Source organism: Neopsephotus bourkii, unplaced genomic scaffold, assembly GCF_033783945.1.
Source record: "Neopsephotus bourkii isolate Nb327-2 ecotype Australia unplaced genomic scaffold, CSIRO-AGI_Nbou_v1 NB_1290, whole genome shotgun sequence".
Classification (NCBI taxonomy): Eukaryota; Metazoa; Chordata; class Aves; order Psittaciformes; family Psittacidae; genus Neopsephotus; species Neopsephotus bourkii.
The window spans coordinates 75503-84293 of NW_026901774.1; positions in this window are offsets into that span (position 1 = coordinate 75503).

Sequence of the window (8791 nt, forward strand, 5' to 3'; positions counted from 1 at the left end):
CCCCCCCAGGGCAGTCTCACTTACAGCGTCCGAACTCCCCATAGCACGCACACCTATCCAGTCCCCCAGAAGAGGAGCTCACTCCCCCACCTCCTCCCGACATCCCTCCTCCCACGCTCAAACACAGGCTCCCCTCCTTTCCCCCTTGGTTTTCCCTTTTTTTCCTTTTTCACAGTGGCTCACCCTGCTCTGCAGGGGCTGCAGATGCCTGCCTCTGCAACAGCACTTCTGGTTTAACCCCTTCTTAACTCTGAATGTGAATGTGCCGCTTGTTGCCAGTGACAGCAATCTCTTCCTCCTTATCAATATCAGATAGGACAGATACATAGGGTGCTCCTCTCGGAGGTACCTGTGGTACATGATTTTCCACCCTATCTTCCTGATTACTGATTTTTAACTTTAAACATCTTTCCCCAATATCACAGGCTGAGCATAGAATCATAGAATGGGTAGGGTTTGAAAGGACCTTAAGATCATCAAGTTCCAACCCCCCTGCCATGGGCAGGGACAACTCGCTCTAAACCATATCACCCAAGGTCTTGTCCAACCTGGACTTGAACACTGCCAGGGATGGAGCATTCACAACCTCCTTGGGCAACCTATTCCAGTGCCTCACCACCCTAACAGGAAAGAATTTCCTCCTTATATCCAATCTAAACTTCCCCTGTTGAAGTTTTAACCCATTACCCCTTGTCCTATCACTACAGTCCCTAATGAAGAGTCCATCCCCAGCATCCCTATATGCCCCCTTCAAATACTGGAAGGCTGTTATGAGGTCTCCACACAGCCTTCTCTTCTCCAGGCTGAACAGTCCCAACTTCCTCAGCCGATCTTCATATGGGAGCATCTCCAGCTTAACTTTCAGTTTTTCCCTGTCCTTTTCCAAAGCCAAAATTAAGGAATCTGTCAGAGCTATATTCATTTTGCATTCAGTCTGTCACTCCGTGTGATTTCTTAAAGTGAAAAACATATCTGCATACATTACTTCATCCCATTTTCCTTGCCCCCTTAAAACAACATTAATTGTAACAATGTATTATAGTTCAGAGTTCCATTTTTAGGCCATTTTTCCTCATCTTCCAAAGTATGCAAAGGCCACCATTGGTTACAATATTTTACCAATATTTTCTTATTTACCGAGCCACCAGGAGACCCTCCAAGTTCTTTCCAGTGTGCCAAAATGGACCGGAAAGGGTTCTTTTTCAAGATCTCTTCACTCTGCTGATTTTCCATTATCAGTCTCACATTCACACACACACACACAAATGGGATCCCCCAGACATACTCCACACAGTTACAACACTTGAGACAAAGACAGAGACTTAAATTCAACCAGACAAACAACAGTTAATAACACAGTTATAACATCTTGTCACCAGTACCAAAATCACAAGGCCAAAATCATTACTGTAACAAGCCACAAAATAAGGCGAATACCAGTACAATCAAAAGCAAAACTTCCTAACCCCTATGGCTCAGACCATATTGTAACATTAATAGGGGGGTTTCCTTGAATCCTTTATAGTTAACCAGCCTGTCAGTGTCCCAAGAAGGATAAGACCCTTGTGTAAGGCCATCCTGTCTGCGTCCCACTGTGGGAACCATACTGGACAGCCCACTGTATCGGATGGTGATTCTACTAACCTATTCAGAGACCCACGCTGACAGCATCACTGAATCAAATCCCTTATGGGCTGTTGATAGCACACTGGACCGAAAACCATTTCCACAAGACACCCCCTGCGTCTTGTAGGACCCAAATCACAAGATGCCCCCTGCTTAGTTATAACAGTCTGTCACTGATACCAAAATCACAAGACCAAAATCCTTAACATAACAAGCCACAAAATAAATCAAATACCAGCAAGATCCAAAACCATTTCCACAAGACACCCCCTGTGTCTTGCAGGACCCAAACCACAAGAAGCCCCCTGCTTCCTTTCAGTGTATACCAGTAAAATCCAAAACCTTTTCCGCAAGACACCCCCTGCATCTTTCAAGACCCAAACCACAAGAAGCCCCCTGCTTCTTGTGGGTGTATACCAAACGGACACTAGCAGCCGGGTATACGCCTTTACCTATGAGATTTCCTATCTCAATTTACGGAAGGCTTCCAAACCATGCGTACGCTCACCAAACCAATTTACCAAACCAAGATGCCCCCTGCATCTTACAGACTATACAAAAGAAAATAATACCTTTTTATGAGATGGTCCTTGTCTGCTCCCGCAGTGATCCAAATGAGTTGAGGGGTCCCTCTGGGAAAAATTCCCTAGGGCCCTAGGGAGCCCTGTCCTCAGCGGGTCCTGCAGCCGAGCACAGAGGGTCCCATCTGGGTCACCAAATTGATTCGGAGAAAACTCCAGGAACAAACTTGCCAACTAAGTTTTCAAGCTGACAAGCAGGTATTCTTTATTGCAGTGCCGGGAGACACGGGGGATAAGTCCTCCTAACCTGTGTCCCCGTATTGCTATACAAGCCATCCTTATATAGTCCCTGGGCATACATACATATTCATGAGGCTACATATGGATTACATCACTTTCCAGAAAGTTCCCCGCATGCGTACAGAATTGTGGTGGTGGTCTCTGAGGGTCGTTTACTTCTTCCAACAATCTTCATCACTTCTGACAGCCTTTGAAGCATGCGCAGTAGATGCTCTTACCAGTTTTAATCGGTTCGTTAGCACCAGAGACATAATAATCCTCCTATCTTCCTACTTATCAGTTAGTTTAACTGTAGCCCATCCTGGACACCTGCGGTTCCCAGATGCTCCTTATCCCTGTGTCCTGTTCTTCTAGACTGTTTTTCTTAAAACTATGCCAGCTATAACGATTTATCTTGTGAGAATTCTCAGTATGTTCTCTAGCTGTACTCTATTTTTTTCTATGTATCATGCACCTCAGTAATTTTCCATTGCTACTGTTACAAAGCCATCTAACTTAATATTACTTAAAACTGATTCTAAAGGTTTTTATATATTCCATTTTGTGATTTTGTGCCCCCTTGTCTCAGTTTGTTTAGACTTGCTATAGGTGTGATGGATTAACATTACAGTTTTTAAATTAAAATTTTATCACCTAATACTGTTTTATCTAATGTAGGCTGAGTCCTAAGAACATCCTATTTGCTATTTTTTTTTCTCTCAGGAGTTTTTTAGTGTTGAACGTTGCTGCGTTCCTTTGCAGCTGTGGGAGCTCCTGGAACTTTTCCCATGTCCTGTGCATAATCCGCTGGGGTAAAAATAGGAAATGAATTTATATTACAACTTGGTTCTGGTATACAACCAAGACCTTTCCTCTTTGTAGTCCTGTGTAGACATCTGGTAAAGTTGTCATGACCAGGGAAGGTAACGAGAAGAGTTCCTGCTGCAAAGATGCAATTCACCCTGAGTCCTGCATTTTATTTAACAGTGTCCTGGGTTCAGCAGTAGCAATCACTTTTCTCCTTAGTAGCTGGTGCAGTGTTGTGTTTTTTACTTTTGGCCTGGGAACAGAGCTGATAACACCGATGTTTTTAGTTACTGCTCAGATGTTTACTCTGACCAAGGACTTTCTGAGCCTCATGCTCTGCCAGGGAGGAGGGGAAGCCGGAAGGAAGCAGAGACAGGACACCTGACCCAAACTAGCCAAAGAGGTATTCCATACCACAGCACATCATGCCCACGATGTAACTGAGAGTTACCCAGAAGTGCTGGTGCACTGCTGGGTTTGGCTAGGTATTGATCGGTGGGTGGTATTGTATTCTCTTCCCTTGTTATTTCCTTTATCATTATTATTGGTAGTAGCAGTAGTGGTTTTCTATTATACCTTAGTTACTGGACTGTTCTCATCTCAACCTGTGGGAGTTATATTCTTTGGATTCTCCTCCCCATCCCTCCGGGAGCAGGGGGAGGTAAGGGGGGGGGGGGGGGAGTGAGCAAGCGAGAGTGCGTGGCTGGCTGAGTTTAAACCACAACAAGCAGAAACAGGTTACAAGTGTTATTAACTATTCCAAAGAAATAACAACGGGTAATTGCTGGTTTAAAAAGCAAGTGTTGAAATCCTCCCTTAGTATAAAATGAAAGTTAATTTATTGATTTTTCACTGAGGATATTATCAGTGTATTGCTCAAAGGCCAAAAAAGAAAAAGGTATCTGGAAAGAGTATGGTGTGGACACATAACCACAATTTTTATTTTCTATATTAGACTCTTCCCCTTGTAGCAAAAGAAGGATTTTGCAGCCTTTTGGATATTTGCTTTGTCTGGGAGTAATTATGTAAAAGAAAAAAACCCAACGCCCAACTCCTTTCCAGTACTCCACAAATCTGGTGGCTATTTACTGATGCTTAAACCAGGTTTGAAGAAATGGCTTTTAAAATATGCATATTAAGACCTAAAGTTTTCAGCTAGAAACTTGGAATGTGTGAGGCCAAAAGGCTGGTAGAAAACTTGTTCCATAAGCCAGATCTGCATGGGGATGGATTTGATGGGGTGGGGGAGAAGGATTATCAAAAGCACAAGGTATTTGGGGGTGGAGAGAGGTCATGTGGAAGGTCATGTGGATTTTAATTAAGAAATTGTTCTGTTTTCCACAATTTTACCCTGGTGTTGATGTCGTGGGACGTTCCCAGACGTGTCACATCAAAGGGCAGTGGTAGCATTCCCAAGTTTTGTGGTGTTGCAGCTCTAAAGTTGCTCCCAGAATTGCTGCCCGGGTTTTGGGGACCTCCTGGGCTGTCAGCAAGGGGTTTATCTTCATAAAAGTACCCTAAATCTCACTGGGTTTGAACAGGAATGAAGATAGTGCCTTTGACAAGCAGTGGTGTTCCCAAGGTATTGGGGATTCACACAGCCGTGGGTTTATTCTGGGCTATTTCTAATGGCCCAAAGGATTTTCGGAAGAATTTGTATTGGCAAATAATAAGATGTAATGTCTATGGAGCTTGTGACTGCAATTCACCTTCTCTGTTACCAGGTGAAATCTCCAAAGATATTGGTGTGTGGGGTTAATATTTCTGAACTGTTTCAGTCTGCAGATCTGGACCAGTTAGTTTGATTATCAAAAAATTATGTTTCAAAATAGTTTATTGCAGATGTAACCAGGAACTGTGGTGAGTTGTGTCCTGGGTTCAGCAGTAGCAGTCATTTTTTCTCAGTCATAGTAACTGGTGCAGTGCTGTGTTTTTGACTTTTAGAACAGGAACAATGCTGATAACACAAATGTTTTTACTTGTTCCTCAGTAATATTTACTCTGACCAAGGACTTTCTGAGCCTCATGCTCTGCCAGGGAGGAGGGGAAGCCAGGAGGAAGCAGAGACAGGACACCTGACCCAAACTTGCCAAAGGGGTATTCAATACCACAGCACTTCATGCCCAGTATGTATATAAACCGGGAGCAGTTACCCAGACGGGCTATATCACTGCTCTGGTCGGGCTGGGTATCGGTCGGCGGGTGGTGAGCTTTTGTATTTTCTTCCCTTGTTATTTCCCTTATCATTATTATTATTGGTGGTAGCAGTAGTGGTTTGTGTTATACCTTAGTTACTGGACTGTTCTTATCTCAACCCATGGGAATTACATTCTTTCAATTCTCCTCCCCATCCCTCTGGGAGTGGGGGGAGGAAGAAGGGGGGGAGTGGCTGCATGGTTCTGGGTTGCCAGCTGGGCTTAAAACACGACAGTTCTTTGTGGTGCCCAACTTGGGGCGCGAAGGGTTGAGATAATGACAGATCTGAACAGAGTGTGTCTAATCGTATTTGTGATAAGCATTCATTGTTTCAGATTAATAGTCACCTGTCACAATGCTGTCTTATTGGCTCTCAAAGTTGTTGCACTTGGTCTCACAGTTTCAGCATGTTGTACCTTACTTTCAGCCTGTATTTGCTGTTTTAGTGTTTATCAGCTGGGGGGCCTGGACTAAGGTTCTTGTTTCACTGTACTTTATGATAATGACTTGTAATACAATAGAATCATTGATCATGAAACTGATCTGACTTGTTTTCCCAGTGTGGTCACCACCGCTATACTTTGGGAGGTTTATATTACAAGTGTTTATCAATAACACATATTTTCTCCCCTCCTCAGGTGGGCAATCTATGTATGAGACATTCCCCCCCCACCAGCCTATTTACAGTATCATTTGAGAGTTCTGAAGCTTTTGAATGGCCTTTGGGTACCCTTGAGACCTGACTGGTGATTGTGATGGGGATCACCATGTTGGCACACATACAGAGTATGTTTTACCCAGGACCATTTTGTCTGATCTCAAAAGTTAAGCAGAGTCGGGTTTTGGCCTTGTCTAGGGTTAACGAAGCTATAGGAGGACTAAGAGATTTTCCCCGAGGCTGGACAGTCATGAGTGGCAGGGTGTGTGGGATAGTATGGGCAAGTATCTAGGGCACTGGGCCCCTCCAGTGCTTTGGAACTTCACCACTGAACAAGTGCAGAATCCAGAAAAATTAGTAAAACACTTAAATGAGGCGTGTTGTCATCCTGGTCATACCAGAGACGGACAAATCATGGCAATGTGCTGGGGCTTGGCCTATGCTTACAGAGTCTTGTTCAACACCATCCAGCACCTTCAAAGGGAAAAAAATGTCTCTGGATCTGAGGACAAAGCAACAGACAATGCAGCTACTCCAACTCCAAATACAGCAGCTACACCAACCCTAGTGACAAGTACAGCACATTCTCAAACCCTGACAGCAACAAACAGCGCAGCTGCTGGTGCTACTCAAACCCCAAACACAGTGGCTGCACCATCCCCAACAATAGATACTGCAGCCACTCCAACGACAGTGATAATCACTACAGATAAACCAGAGAACCAATTTGCGCCAATATTGGTTGCCACTGTAGGCAAGGGGAAAAGAAAAAAGAGGCACAAAAAGCGACCTGCATAGCAAAGAAAGATGGAGAACCAATGCACTTACTACAGGGGACAGCATCTGATCAGGAGTTATTGTTGCATGAGTCAGTGGAAGAAGAAGAGGTGATTTCTCAACCTTGGACCTCAACCAAACTGCAGAACATGCGAAAAGATTTTACCCATCAACCAGGGGAGCACATCATCACCTGGTTGCTTAAGCATCGATTCTTTAGCATTAGATGCCAGACCAATATTCTTTTCAATAGCCTCTCTCAATCTGTCAATAAATTGCATATATGGTTCAGTAGGTCCCTGCTTTACTGATGTATACGAAGGATTAAGTTTCCTGCTTCCGCCACAGCTTTCAGAGCAGCTAAAGCCAATTGCTGTGCTTGCTGTAAAACTTCAATTTTCATACGAGCTTGTACTCCATCAGGGTGAAATTGTCCCTTTCCCAGTAACATTTCAGATGAAACACCGTGCAAAGGGTGATGAGGATTACACTCTGAATTCTCATTCACAGCTCTTGCAGCAAGCTCCTCAATCTCACTTTTAAAATGTAGGAGCTGTGAAGGAGTTAATAAAATTGCAGCCACTCTAAGACAATCATTTGGAGTTAGAACAGTACTAGAAAAGAAAGCAGATAACATTTGCTGTGTATATGGGGAAGACAACCCATTCTGAGTAGTTGCTCTCTTAATTTCTTTCATAGCTTTCCAGTCCATAGGAGTCCAGACAGACTGTCCCTGAGTATTTAGAATAACAGGAAATGCAGCGGGAACATCTATCGGTAAAATAGTACCATCTATGATTGCATCCTGAATGCAGCCTTGCCATCTGATGGCACTCGGATTAACTTTATTAAATGTAGGAGTTGGTGGTAACGGCACATCACAAGTACTGATCTTATCTGTTTTTTCCGTTTTTTCCGTTTTTTCTGGGGCTTGCTCCCTCTCCTCCCCCAATTTGTCCAGACGGTCTCACAAGTCCTGTAATTGTTTATCTAAGGATTTTGCCCACTGTCCCCAGTCCCACTCATTTTGCAGCTCTGGTGGGAGCGATGCAAGCGGTGGTGTAGGTGGCAGAGGTAGGTATTTATTCAGAGTTACATTCTCCTCCTTAGGAGACTCCCACCCAGGCAAAAATCTTGGAGATTAAGTTTAGGGGGAGTAGCAGCAGCAGCACGAAAAGTGTTGACATCAGTTTGTTTCGGTTGCTCAGAAGCCGCTACTGGCTCCCGAGTATCAGCTGGAGCTACTGCTGATAAAGGTGTTGTTGACACAGGATAGGGAAAAAGCGCAGAGTCCTCAAACATTTGTACCTTACGGCGCGCCGGTTTTTGGCCAGACTGTTTTATGCCCAGAACAGACGACACTACCATGGCTGTAGCGCCGGGTGCTGAATCTAATATAGGTGCCGAGCCCTGCTGTTGTGAAGGTGAGTCAGAGGGAGCTGTAAAAGCATATTTTTCCGCCTATTTCTCAGCCTTCATTGCGGCTAGAGTCTCAGTAGTAGCCAGGGGGCGACAAGAGACTTCGCCTCCTTAGACCCACAAGTAACTTCATCCCACAGGCGTGCCCCAATTTTTTCCCAAGTCCCGAGATCAAGAACTTCATTAACACCCTTGATCAGCTCTTTTTCTTTACTCCAGAGCAATAGTCTTTTTAACAAATTATCGTCATATTCTATCCCTTTCACTGAGAGGATATGCTGGAAGACCTTAAGGATGACCATTTCTTCTTTACTTAATTGATTCCCCATCCTAACCCTCTTCCAGACCCCATCAGCTGTTATCTTATTTGAATTGCGCAGTGTCTTCTGGGCTCACAAGGCTCTGTTCCGAGGCGTCTACCTCGCAATCCTGGTCCTGCCGGATGGAACCCAGCCAGCATCCCTGTGGCTCCACGTTTTCCACTTTCTTCGGTGCCATGCGCTTTAAT